We start from the raw sequence: 14992 nt of genomic DNA, 5'->3' as shown, positions 1-14992 counted from the left end.
CTTGGAGAAGTAACCACAGATCTTCTGTGGATGTAGGCTTCCTCAAATCCCTCTGTCTCTTCATGTAATCCCAGACGGACTCGATAATGTTGAGATCAGGGCTCTGTGGGGGCCACACCATCACTTCCAGGACTTCTTGTTCTTCTTCACGCTGAAGATAGTTCTTAGTGACATTGGCTGTATGTTTGGGCTCGTTGTCCTGCTGCAGAATAAATTTGGGGCCAGTCACACGCCTCCCTGATGGTATTGTATGATCAATAAGTATCTGCCTGTATTTCTCAGCATTGAGGACACCATTAATCCTGACCGAATCTCCAACTCCATTTGCAGAAATGCAGCCCCAAACTGGCAAGGAACCTCCACCATGCTTCACTGTTGCCTGCAGACAGTCATTATTGTACCGCTCTCCAGCCCTTCGGCGAACAAACTGCCTTCTGCTACAGTAAAATATTTCAAATTTTGACTCATCAGTCCAGAGCGCCTGCTGCCATGTTTCTACACCCCAGTTTAATATTTTCGTGTATAGTTGAGTTGCTTGGTCTTGTTTCCATGTCGGAGGCATGGCTTTTTGGCTGCAACTCTTCCATGAAGACGACTTCTGGCCAGACTTCTCCGGACAGTAGATGGGTGTAACTGGGTCCCAATGGCTTCTGATGGCACAGCTGATGGCACTGCTACTGGACAACTTCTGATTTCCAATGGAAATAAGCTTGACGTGTTTTTCATCTGCTTCATTAAGTTTCCCTTGCCGACCACTGCGTCTACTATCCTCAACGTTGCCCGTTTCTTTTGTTCTTCAAAAGAGCTTGAACAGCACACCTTCAAACCCCAGTCTGCTTTGAAATCTTTGTCTGGGAGACACCTTGCTGATGCAGTATAACTACCTTGTGTCTTGCTGCTGTGCTCAGTCTTGCCATGATATATGGACTGTGAAAAGAAAGTGTCTTCGGTCCGGGTATAATCGAATAATCCGTACTGTGATCTGATAACTCTGAAAACGGCTCGTTTTTTATCGTTTTCGACCAAAACGAGAAAACGGAAGGATCGCAATGAATAAAGGAATAAACTTGGGCTAGCACGTGACATGGAAGTAATAGTTAAAGTGTCAAAATAAAAGCCCCTGAACAAGCGCTAGCTGGCAGATAGCTAACTAGATAGATTTGAGATGGTTTTGAGAGGCATTTGTTTATCTTGTGCATATTTCATACTACATATTCCCTTGACAAACATTAATCACTACCTCAACTGCTACTACTACTACTACTACCACCAATATTAATTCTAGTTGACTACTACAGATACTGATAATAATAATATGATAATAATAATAATAATAGTTTTGTAATTACTATTTAACTTAAATCTACATTCTTATATCATTTCATTATTTTTTATATCAAAGAGTCCAGAATATTTTTTGCAAGTCTGCAAAACATTTTGTTACATAATTTGTTTCATCTTAACCCCAAATTAACCTTCAAAGGAAGATTAGGTAGTTAAAAGAAGACAAATTTGGGCTACATTTCAAATCTCTACATCACAGATTTTGGTTTACTTATTTCCTTTTTTATCAATTTTCCTTTCACAGTTGAATTGTGATTTTTTTTTTTTAATTAAGTGATATCACTTAAGGTTGTGTGAAGTTAACATAGTCCAGCCAAATACAGCATCTTCAAAGTCACCAGCAGAGGTCGGATCCTCCGGCCTGAAGGTTATAAACAGCGACATGGCTGAGGATAATCATGACAACAGCAAAATAATAACAATTTTTCAACATATTACACCTGAACTTATAAGTACGTTGCTCTATAATATCATTTGGCCCGAGTGACTCATTTTACGCCTAGGTATATATTCCAAAAGTGTATAATAATAGGCAACAAACAGTAACATGTATTTTTCAGCTGCCAAAAAATGATTGTGGTTTGTTTTTGCCCAAAAATAACTACATCTAAATGTATAGACATTACCATTTCCAGCAGTCAAACATATTTTGTTACCACACAACCATATAGAAATTAGAAAATAACACTTAAAGTGTCATCCTCCTTGTTTCAGCGGACAAATGCACATTATAAATCTACAGGAACACATTTCTCTTTACAATTAAGCAGATGATCTAAATTTGCAGTAGTGTGGTCGAGATGCCACTGGCATGCTTTGCAAATATTGTTTTCCTTTCTGCGTGTTGGAGGCCTCTTGGGGCAGCTCATGTGCCACAGTGGGCAAAGTCAATACTGGGCCTTACAGGGTAAAGACTAAACCTTCTGTGATCTCCCATCATTGCACCTGCACTTCTCATCTGTACATGCAAGACCTGGTTTTAGTCTGACCACTGCATTCTGCACCTGCAATGATGGGAACAACTGTATCATTTCTACAAGTACTCTCACTTTTATCTTTTAAGTGTCCCGCCGTAACCAAAGACGCCAGGGCTTGTCGGAGAGAGAGAAATAGAAAGACTTGTATCAGACTTCACAGAGTTCTCTTTGGAGCCACATGGGGCTGATTACATTTTATTTTATGCAATACAATGCAGTTCTATTTCTGACTATAGCCTATATTTACATGTTCCCCGACACAGTTCCAGAGTGTGTGTCTTGTACATAAGCCTCAATAAAGAAAGCAAAATGACAATTCCCCTTAGATAACACTCTAAACACGTGTACAGGACAGGATCAGCAAAGAGAAAGAACATAACACATTTTTGATACACACTAAATGAAAGTTCCTCACAGCTGCTTCTAGTAGCATGTTTATACTTAAGACTGACACAGACTTTGAGTTGACTGTGTGACTATACTCATATAAATACAGACTTCAGTACCTTAATAAACAGTGACACACAAGTCTGTTCACTTTTGGCATGGTATTTTTTCACGTATGTTATACATAAACCTTCTTAAGATACATTTACTGATAAAGCTTAACATAGTAATACAGTAGGAAAAGAAAGAATATACTTGGTTCATGACCTGTGCCATGAAACTGTCTTCCACAACCACACAGCAGAGTTTGGCTGTTCCTCACCCAGTGTTAAGCCTCTTACACAGCTGTTTCTGTTTCGGTTAATAACTGTGTTTCAATCTACATGTGTAATTGATTATCATTAGCACCTGTTTGGTATAATTGGATGATCATACACGTGACTATAATCTCACAAAATCCCTGACTTTGTGCAAGTGTACCTACAAGAACTGATCCTGGTTTGAAAACAAAGGTAACACGAAATATTGATTTGATTTAGATTTTTCGTTTGTTCGCTCACTTATCATTTTGTAAATTGATAAAAATAAACAATTATTTTTATATTTTTGAAAGCACTCTTAGTTTACAGTTTTTTTTCACACCTTCCTAAAACTTTTGCATAGTACTGTAAGTTGTACCGTCTTGGAGCAGTAGCTCGTAGCGTAAAACATGAAATTTCCCATTATTTCCGGTCGCCAGTAGGTGGCGATAGAGGTATAAGTTTATAATATTATATCAATGTGTTCAGGGCGGGAGCCTTATCATACATGGGTCCAATCCCAATCTCAACACTCACGGACTCAAGGACTTTGAGGCGCGTTCCCGGTGAGTGTGTGAGTCTTAGTGGTGTCCCACTGTCAGATCACAGAGTGCGTGAGGCTCTGATGCGGACTTTTCAACGCCAAATTACCGCATATCTGCAGACTTTCCTGTGGGACTAACCCAGAGTTCATAGCGAACTTAGTGACGTATCCGAACGTAACTGTGCAGGTATCTGATCTTATCTTAAAATATGTAAACACTGTAAGACACACAATTACGTATGCTGCAGATCGGCTTTTTGTCTTATGAGATTTAATGGCCCATCTGGTTTCCAGGCAACGTGTGATGCCCTGACAGTGTGTCCCATTCCTCATTTTTATGCAGTTCTCAAACCCTCACGGACTCACGCACTGCACACCTTACGCCATTAAAGTCCGTGAGTGTTCAGTGCTTAGGCTTTAGGGTGGAGATTGGGATCGGGCCCTCGAAAGTTTGGGTCAGGTAGGAACATGTACGGCCGAGTTACAGACCACTTCCTGTTTACTTCCTGTTTCGTAGCGATACAAGTTTGAGCGCTCGCCACGGCCACGCCCTTTGAGTGTTAAAGCGGCGCGAAAGAAGAATAATAGTAATTCCATCAATTCCAATAGACGGGCAACTGCATTCTGGACCAACTGTAAAAAACGAAGAGACGATTGATCTACACCAATAATCCAAATAAGAAGTAATAAACAAGTGAATGACTCTCAAATTAATTTGGAGGAAGATAGGCCTTTACCTTCCCCAGAAGTCTCAACTGAAAGAAGCTTGTCTTTATAATAGAGCTGTTGAAAGAGCTGTCAAAGATCACTCCAGGGTGTTTGACAGAAGGGCGACTGTAGGAGGCTAACGGGCCAAGAACACCATCAACGCTATCCAGGATTTCAGGTTTTCCAAATATGATGATTTCAGTTTTCTTTTCATTGAGATTCAAGAAATTTAACGTTTGTAAGACAGTTCAGCTTGCATAGAATCATTGTTTGTTTGTATTGGCAGATAGATTTGCACATCATCTGCAAAGCAATGAAAAGAAATGTGCTTTAATGAGTCATTTTTGCCTGGCGCTGCTACTGGTTGTGTCAGTTGTTTTCTTATTGACAGAAGGCAGCAGCAGCGTTGGGTATCAGTTGCGTAATGTTTTCAGATTGTGATGAAGTTACGTGATGTCTGTGAGCTGAAATCTGTAGAAGCCAGAGCACACAGAGCCAACAGAGCTGAGAAAGCAGACAAATTAAAGGACAAGTGACTAATGAATAATTTCTAGAGACAGACTGAGGTCAAAGTAGGTGAAATAAGACACCCTGTGGAGTTAACTGGAACACTTTGACTAACTATTCCCATCTCTACTTAGTTTTGCAGCTCAAGGATGATCAATTTAAACAAGTTAATATCACGACACTGTTGCAGTTCCCTTCAGCAAGGGAGAATAAATAAGAAATAAAACATTTTTTAAAAGATCATCATAGTCTCATTTGACTCATTTTAAACACAAGTGCGTCAGAGGCGTTGGTGCTTTTTTCACCAAAGCGTCTGAGATGTTTTACTCTCTTGTTTTTCCCCATAAGCATTCTCCTCCATGCCACATACACCTGCCCTCCTCTCTTTCATTCTGTAGCCTCTGTCTGCATTCATCCATCTTCCCACACAATGCTGTAATTCATGGTCAGAGCACATCACATGTCCACCTCAGGGATAATTGACCGGACACAGAAATGAATCCCTGCTGGTGCAAGAGATGGACATAAACTAAGGCAGGTACACATTAAGTTTGATCATCTGAAGGTTCATTTTAGGCATCTGAACTCCACGTCAGCTCCATGTCTAATCTTAAACTTCATCCAGAGCTTTTAAAAATGCTTTCATTGGGAGATATTTTTATACGTAGGCTCTCAAACGGCTCTATTCAGCTCCTCACCTGGCCGGCCTCTAAAGCGATTGAATAACCTGAATTGCACCAAAACAGACTCGAGCTTAAAATACCCATTTCTGTTTTGTTTGGAGAGCCTGGCTGTCATTGATGTGGTGAATGTTTGTGCTCTGCAGATACCTCATAGACTGTGAGATGACCGGTGGGCGGACTTAACAGTGGCATAACAAGGAGGCGAATGACTCAGACTCAAACATCGGGGATGTCGAGGAAAAAAAGGGGCCACATGAATATGCTAATTGCAGCAACTGGACACGTGGGCAGGAAGGACATGGTGAGTGGGTTCAAGTGCGTGTTGTTATTGTCAGTGGGGATCAACGTTGAAAGCCTCAATGCGTGAAAATCCTGTGTTTATTGAATGATACAGCTATGAGAGTGAACTCAGACTCAATCTGACGTTTTTCTTTAGGCTCCATGTTCCAAGGTTTTCAAAGGACAACAGGATATTTTTAGACATAACCACAGAGCTGAAGCCCCTGGTCTCCCTGTATCAAACCAGACAGAATAACTCATAGTTAATATTTTAAAAGTTAAATGTTGTCTGCTGTCATGGAGGAAGTATTCAGATCGTCTTCCTAAATCACAGTATTGTAAAATACTCAATTACAAGTAAAAGTCCTGCTTTGAACATGTTGTTTAGTCTGAAATAAGTAATCAAAGTAAAAGTAATCAAAGCAGTAAAATGTCCTCTCTGACTTTTATTATAATATATTTACATAATTAGATTATTATGACTCATGTATTTTAATGAAAATAGTTTTTCCAGTTGTAGTTGATTGTACAAAATGGTTAAAAAAATTGCTTCACTTCAAATACTTTCATTAAGGATTATTCTGCTGATTATTTCCTACATTAATCGATTAAAGGTTTCGTCAGAGCCGACGGATGCTCCTCAGCAATGTGTTTTTTTTGCCCAGCCAGCCAGCCAGCCAGTAGTCCATACCTCAGAATTGTTAAAAATACATTTAAATAATAAAATCCGAATTATCTCCTTACATAATACATACTCACTGAATTATAACCATCAAACAGTATTACATAACTGTTGGCCCTTATACATTGATGCAGCAGTGTTTTTCCTCTGGTTAGTCACAGGCAAAGATGACAAAAAACAGATCACATTTATGAGTCATATTTTAATTTGATTCAATATGATTAAAATTAATTTGTTCATGATTTTGTGAATCTAATGTTTCTGGAGCATTTTAAGAAAGGCTTATTGAATTTCGATGCACTTCCACATTTTGACCACAAGAGGGAAACCTTTGTCTTCATGACGGAACTGTCTGTGCTTCCTTCTGCTTCGTTATTGTGAAAGATCTTAACATCCAGCTGGATCAGTGTTCAGATCTGAACCCTGGTGACAGTTCTTTATTAAATCATAATTAGATCGCAAGTGACTCATAGTTATAAAAGGACAATAACATCAACCTGGATTTGTTGAATACAAATGAGGATTTTATTCAGCTTTTACTTCTAAAGCATAACTAGATTTATTTCATGTGGAAATCTTCTGTGAAGTATTTACTCATAAAACATTTTTAATTTCTGTTTGAAAAGAAAACATCAGAATCAACGACAGCTATCAAACCATAAAGGAATGCCTGTCATAACTTAACATGTCAAGGAAGTACATTTTCATTTGATAGAGAGAAAACAGAGGGAGAAATGTTTTATTATGCAAGCTAGGATCAGAAAAAGTGGGTATATCCCATCTACATTTGTGAGTATAGTGTCTTTATACTGTTACGAGGTTTGTTAAATTTACTGCACAGTTCATATTACTACTCAGATATGTTTCCCAGTATACAGAAATGTTGATACCTTTGGCATATCATTGATTTACTGTTGTATTGAGAAGTATTCAAAATTAAATCCAATTATGCAACAATTCTAAAAGTTGAATTTTCCCGGAAACTTCGAGTTCTCGGACTGACTAGATCTGACAAAAGACAAAAATATACATATGCTATCAAAGCACTTTTAATCCTCCATAACTTCAGTGTTGTTTTGTGAGAGTTTGCACGCAGACAGTCTGTGCTTTGTCCTTGCTCGGGCACCCAGAGGTGACTTGGTTCATAAATGATGGCGTCCGGTCTGCTTTGCTGCACATGAGAGCAGTTTGTTCTAATGGTTTCCCTCTGAGCGAGGAGTGCAGCCATGAACGTTTGCATCGCAATACGGGAAGTTGCAGAAGCAGTCACCCCGCACAGTTTCGCTCAGGTGTGGTATGGCTCATGTGCCATTAGGCTCATTAATAGAGCCGTTGTGAAGATTAGAGAGGTGGCCACCAGCAGGGGAGGCATTTCAATGGCATAACAACACAGACATAAAACTCATCAGACTGATTAAAATTGCAGGAAGAAAGGTAGATTTCAAAGCAAACATAAAAACAAAATACTTATGCAAACAGGTACATAACGCTCCGTTTTAAAGTCACCAGATCTCAGCAAACATCCTGCATGACTAAGTGAGGAGCAGGTTAAAGGTTGAATTGGCTGCCTTTCATGGGCCGCAATATTTTTACGACCTTGCCTGCGCAGCCACAAGTGTAAAAGCAAAAGTTAACACCTGGGAAACTAAACTTCATGATTCCTAAATAAAAAAAAGTGACTTCTTATTCTTGTGTTTTTTTTGCAGCGATATGAAGCGGAGTGAGCCTCGTGGTCAATGAGAAAACCAGGTTTCTGTTGACCTAAAGTCACCAGCCCCGTCTCTCACTCCCACAAAGCACCTTATCAGAGCCGAACCCTTTATGGACCATCACCTCGTAATCCTGCACCTTTACTGCCCTCGCTGTGCGCTGCTGTCAAGGATAAGGTAATCAGCTTATCATAAAGACATGATTTATAAAACTCCTATGCAATAAGGGCATCTGAGTGATTCTTTGATATCTGTCAAAGAAGTGGCCTTGTTTCGAAATTACAACTCAACTTACACGAAGAAAGAATGAGACTCTTTCATTCAGCTTTCATTTCTTGTCTTTGCAACAACAGTTTGAAAACCAATTCTAAAAGTCTTCCCCGTCCCGCTCATTCGTCGTGAGCGAGTGAGCGGCGTAAGGAAGCGAGAGAGTGAGACTCGTTTCGGTACTTTCTTGCCTTATCTCAGATCATACCCCGGCTCTCTGAAGGCATGTGACGTTGGGCAATAGGGCCATAAAGCAGGGCAGCTCTTTATGAGAGGGACTGTGAAACTCTGGCTTCGCTGATTTGGCTCTGTGGCTGCAGGGGGGCTTCTGCAAAATGAAGTTTGCTCATAACATTTTGTCCTCACGTTAAAGAAGCAATTCTTTTTTTTTTTACATAGCCTATGTCCGTTGTGATTGATGCATTAGATCTAATTTATCTTGAGGCAGGACACGATGAGAAATCAGGAAATGAAGTAAAATGTTGATTTCCAAACAATGCATGATCAGTCTTTCCTTCTTCTTTTTAGAGTTTTTAATACTCAACCTAAAGTTAAGTGCTTTTTAAAGAAGTATTTTATTGTTTTGTGTTGACGTGTTCTAAGCAATGGCCTCTTTCCTTCAAGCTCTGTCTCTCATTTACATTTTGCTCTGAGTTTTCAGATGATATGACCATAGTCGATGTCAGCTACTTATACTTTGAATTGTTTGGAGACCACACGCACAGGATTATTTTACAACTGAAATCCTGTTGTTGTTCTGTTGTAGTGTTAAATTCTAAAGTATTTTCATGTTTTTTAAGTATTTTGTTTTGTAACTGGATCGTTGCCTAGCTTACACCATGAGTGTCGGCTTAGCTTAGCAGTTAGCTAACTTTGGTTGAGTGAACTTACTTTACTTTAGGTTTTAGGTTGTTTAGCTTCATTTACTAATGTCTAGTTAAGATTAGCTTAGCTAAATGAATCCTAGTTTTGTTTATCTTACTATTAAATAATTTTTTTTCAGTCAAGTTTAGTTTAGTTTAGCAATTAGCTTATTTTTTTGTGCTCAACCTAGCTGAGTTTATCTTTTCTTATTTGATTTTAACTTAGCTCTGTTAAGTCTAAATAACTTAGCTTAGCTGAATTTATTGTATTGTAGTAATTACCTAAGTTTAGCTAGCTGAGTTAGCTAAATGTACCTTAGCTTATTTGATCTATTTTTTAGAATTGTTTGTTATCGTAATGGATGAAGCAAAGCTCATTTCCTCCATGAAATCCTTGAAACAGTATTGAATGAAAGTATTGAGGTGTTCAAACTTTCTGTGAATGTTTCACACCTGTTGTGTCAGCACAGGTTTCCACCAGAGGTAACACAGAGCTGAACCTGCTCACAGATCAGCGCAGGCGCTGTCAGACAGATAACTGATGGGGTTAGATTACCCCAACTGAATTTTAAAGCTGTTATAAAAGTGACTTTTTATTTGATTGCTGTTGGATCTTACTGGCCCTGACTCCATTCAAGGTCTGTTTGAAGACAACGCAAAACACCAAAGGACACACATGGGGAGGTGTGTGTGTGTGGTGGGGGATGTTAGGACTGAGGGGGTCATGCAGGGGGTTTGGTCAGGGAGGTCAGGGGGTGGGGAAGTCACACAGGTAGGGGACACTGAAACAGGCGGTGTGGGACTGTGCAACCACCATGTCTCAATCTACAAACCCACCCTGCATGACTGGTCCTGGGCAGCAGCTAATGGCCCCCAATTACAGTTTCTCTGTCCTCCAGAAAGCAGCCAGTGTGGCGTGACCCTCTGAAATGAGTCTTCCTCACAAATGCACGGCAGCTACGGACATGTTCAGAGAGCGGGAACGCTTAATTTTATGTTTATTTTCATATACTGGCTTAAATACTTGCCATAAATATTTTCTGCCCCCTTATAAAACCAGTCTGAATCCTCTTATATGTCGTTCAACAGTATGAGCATGCAGGCTGTGTTGAAATCTAGGTGGAGAAAGAGTAATACTATGAGGATCCTGAGTGTGATGGTGGGAAAAGAGCAGAGAGAAGGTCCGAGGTGGAAAGGTCAAACTGATGTTACACCACGAAGCCAGAGAGGGACATTTCTTTCCGACAGGATGCCTCCTGTGGTCGGGGTTAATGTGGTGTTGGAGGGACAGAGATGTGCGGATGAATTAATTTTAGGGATGAGCAGAGGAGCGTGGAGACAGAGGTGCAGAGTCCACAGGGGGAGCGAGGGTGGGAGGGAGGAAGCAGGGGGGTGTTGGTGGCTTTGGAAAATTGGACTGAAAGGTACTCTCAATAAAAAAAGAGAGTTTCCAAATGAACCACCTGGTTGGAGCTGGAGGGATTTTATATGAAATTGGCCTGTGCTTTCCAACCTTTCTAGACCGTAGAACAACTGTTTGTCCCTCTAATGGTTAAGTAGTGAGGTATTACAAACAAATATCAGTCGTCTGGTTTGGTCATGTCTGAAATATCTCAGGAAGTATTTGATGTGAAGACGTGATATTTTATAAAGACATTCATGGTTGACAACCATCAGACAGTGGAGTGCTATCCGGACAATTTGGCCAATTTGGTGATCCCTTAATTTTTCATTTAGCGCTGTCCTTGAGTCACAATTTTCTACTGCTTTGGTTTAATGTACCAAAACAAAGACTGATGATACTCCCATTGGCCTCAGCTGTATGTTGTGTTTAATGCTAAATAGCAAATGTTATCACTTAGCTTAAAGCACAATGTTCCATTGTACAGCCCAAGAGCTGCTAGCATGCCTGTAGACTCTTAATTTTAAAGTGGTAATCCCGAAGATCTCAGTTTCGTTCTCTTTGGCACCACCTATGGCGATAAACGGTAATTGCGGGAGCACACTTTCCAGATATCCAGACAGTGTTGCATGTGTGACGTCCACGGTTGGCTCCGGTTGTAACTCTTGATTTTCCTGGCTGACGGTCGCTTTCCTTTTTAGACTGTTTGCCTTCATCTGAGCGTCGAGTTTGTTTCTTTTTCTTTGGATTTTCACTAATTTTTGAAGTTGTATCTGTAGTCATCGATCTTTTCTTTGTTTGTTCAGCCATAGTAGATTACTGTTTACTCGCAACACTTGCAGAGACCGGAAAAGCAGCCGCTTAGCTCCGCCTACCCTCTCTTGCAGGACAACCACTGCTGGCTGATGGAAAACGCGTCACTAATTGGGCGCCGCTTGTAGTTTTTTTCCGGGAAAGTCACATCAGACACCCAGTCTAATACTGCAAATGCAAAGGCTTTCATCAGTGGGTGATAGGCTCAATCACCATTGTGTTACCTCATTCAGTGATAGAAAGTGACTTAACACACAATTATTTAAGATAGATTATTACTTGAAGAGTTTCATATGAAGGCTGAAAGAGGTGAAAATACACCTTCCCTCTCAAAACAACACCAAAAGTTGTATTAAAACCTCAACATTTTTTCCTCCTTCTTATCCCTTTAATAACCTTGTGACCTTTGAAGGTCTTGTAATCGGTTTTGAACCACTCAGGTCGATCATATATCTCCTGCAGAGAAATTGAAAACGTAAACAGGATATCGTTCAGCTTTGCAGGTATCGTAGTTCACCGACACAGAGTCATGTCCGATGACTCAGAAGATAACTTCAGGTGCTTTAAGCAGTCACCGGGGGACAAGACAGACGCTGTGGTTGACTGAGTGTGAAGCTTTTCTCTTTACTCATGAAATAATAGATAACTCGGGTTGCACATTAGGTGGCACAGAGCCAGAGTCTTAATCGTTCAGAAAGCGACTTAAATAAGCAAAGCGGATTCAGAGGAGCTCCTGAGAGACGTTCATATCAAAGTGCATGTTTACAGTAAAAACAGGTGAAACACTTAAAGATTGGACTTTATCATGACGAGTTGACAGCTGAGATGTTTGTGTCCCTAGTGGGTGACTATGTTATGTTTTTGTTAAGTTTTGTACAGTTATATTTCCCTCTTTAATCTTTAAAACACCCAGTATGACTTCATCTGTCGTCTCTCTCTCATTTCAAACTTCCACACAGGATGAGAAGTGTTCCTGTACCTCTCCTGACAATGATCCCTTGTAGCTCCTCGCAGCGCTGCCGCACCAGCATCGATCGTTGCATGAGGTAAAAGGAAATGTGCTGATTCCTCGCACAGCCGGTTACACATTAACTGTTAACAAAAAGAGAAATAAAAAGAGCTTATAGACTCGGACAGATAACCTGCTACTGCGTCTGTCAACACCAGGCGAATGAATTGACACTAAAGGTCATTGTTGCTACTGTCACATTTTTGTGTTATTGGTGTGTTTATGGCCAAAATAAAAATCTATGGGTGTCAGATAGTGGGAGGACAGAGAGGAGATTTCAATCATAAATGTAAGTGTCTTTAAAATATTTTTTGAAGAGGAGGAGATGGATTTAAAAGGCCTCTTAACAGCCTGCATTGAATTCAGATTTTATTATAGGTGGTTTAGAGCTCATGGTTTCCACATGTATATAACTACTCTGATCTATTTTTCAAGTACATGTTACATTACCAAAGTTTTATAAACATTAAATATACTTTAAAGTTTATATCATAAGTATTTAAAACGTTGAAATTATGTTAAACGTCTCCTTACAAATGAGGATAATAAGCTTTTATTTTGAAATCTGTCACTTTTTATGACTTGTGATCAATCAGCAGAACATTAATACAGAAGTCAGATATTATTACAACTTTTTAAATTGTACTTATTAAGAATATAGCATTCAGCATTGACATAAATACTGCCATATAATGTTCATTTGCATCGTAACTCTTATTTTGTATTTAACTTTATTCTGGAAATTATATTTAATTCTGACACTTGTATTTAAATCACCATACATCCACTTCTCAGTATTTCATCTTTATCTTTATTTCTTATTTTATTGTATATATAATGCACATATTTGACATATTTAGTTCTGTTTTTATTTCATATATTTCTCCATGTTTCTCTCTGTATCAGAGCGACTGTAACGCCCGAAACATAACGTGGGGTCTATAAAACAACAGAAAATAATCATTAAGTCTTATTTAAGATCTTATTAAACCCAATATGGACAAAAATATGAAAGTGCAGTATCAATGATTCTGTGATTAATATACAAACAATCAAGAATTATTCAAACAAAGTTAAATATTAATAAAGACATTTGTTGCGTATAAAGACATTTAAATGTAGTTAGCATCTTAACGCTGAAGCTGGTTTGAGTAGAGCTATTATAAATAAATAAATATGTAAAAAAAAAAAAAGGATTTTGAAATATAATTTTATGGATTATATGTAAAATCTTAATTTGCAAAGTACCTAACAACCACAGCTGTTTAGTGGAGTAAAAAGGAAAACATTCTCCATCTGAAGTGTAGTGGAGTAAAGTCTGAAGTACCTGTACACAGCTTGTTAAGAGTCCGGCTCTAATTCTATCCTTTAGACAACACAAACCTGAATCTAACCCAATCTAAAGCAGTGTTTCGAGTGTAACAGCATAAGAAATACTACGAGTTAAAGTGTATTTAATAGAGTAAAAGTTGCTAAATGAATGAGCTTGTTGTGTAATTGTGTTACGCAGGCCGCTGACAGCCGTATGTTTGCTCTGCAGGTTTCACCCAGAACGTTCCACCTCTCCTGGCTGCTGATGGCAGGTGTGCATGCCTCTGCATTAATCAGGCTGCTGTGAACCTGCCGTTTAATCGCAGAGGAAGCCGAGCAGGTAATTACCTCTGAATCTTTAAGTGTGCAGACAAGGAGAAAGAAAAACACCGGGCAGGGAGGCAGACGGGAACGATGGGGTCGGAATCAAATGAGGCCTGCAGCTGAGGCTCGTCCTGGTTTATCAGGGAAACTTAGTTAAGCTAATGACGTCTAATACTACATCCCTGCTGCAGTCAGAATCATCATGTCAGTCAATTCTTTTAGAGTCTTGTACATAAACTCTCTTTAATATTACTTCATACTCCACTACAGCGATTCTTGATCTGCTACATATAGTTAACGGGTGGTGCCTGCCTGGTGCATTGGACTGGTTCAGCTGTAATAAGTGCTGCCCTGATGATGTATTTGTCTTAGCTTTGTCTTAGCTAAAAGTTAGCATCGCCCTGGTTGCCTTCAAAAAGATGGGATGGGATTTTACCATTAGCTATGTAGCAATGGTAAAACTAGCTATGTAGCAAAAAAGGTTGTAAAGTAACATCTCCATAAATGAGCAACACTTTTGTGATTTCTGTAGTGTAAATGACATTTTCCAGAGGTGAAACTCCACCGTGAAGAACTTCCTCCTTTTATAAGACATATATATATGATATAAACCGGGTGCTGGTTTTGCTCAGTGGTTAAATCGGCCGCCCATCCTTGCTGCGGCGGCCCTGGAGTCCACTCCCACCCTCGGCCCCCCCGGCTTGTCTGTTAGTGCATATAAAACATGTTCAGTGTAATGATCACTTTGTAATGAGTACTTTTGATACTTTAATCATATGCATTGTGCTGATTTAACTTCTGTACTTTCACTTAAGTATTGTTTTAAATGCAGGACTTTAACTTTTAGCAACAGAGTATTTGTACAAAACTGTGCTGCTTTTACT

This window comes from Semicossyphus pulcher, unplaced genomic scaffold (genome assembly GCF_022749685.1).
Source record: "Semicossyphus pulcher isolate SPU_LCO1_2020_fin unplaced genomic scaffold, fSemPul1.0.p SCAF_19, whole genome shotgun sequence".
Lineage (NCBI taxonomy): Eukaryota > Metazoa > Chordata > Actinopteri > Labriformes > Labridae > Semicossyphus > Semicossyphus pulcher.
The sequence above is the reverse complement of the archived record's forward strand: the minus strand, read 5'-3'. Positions refer to the sequence as shown.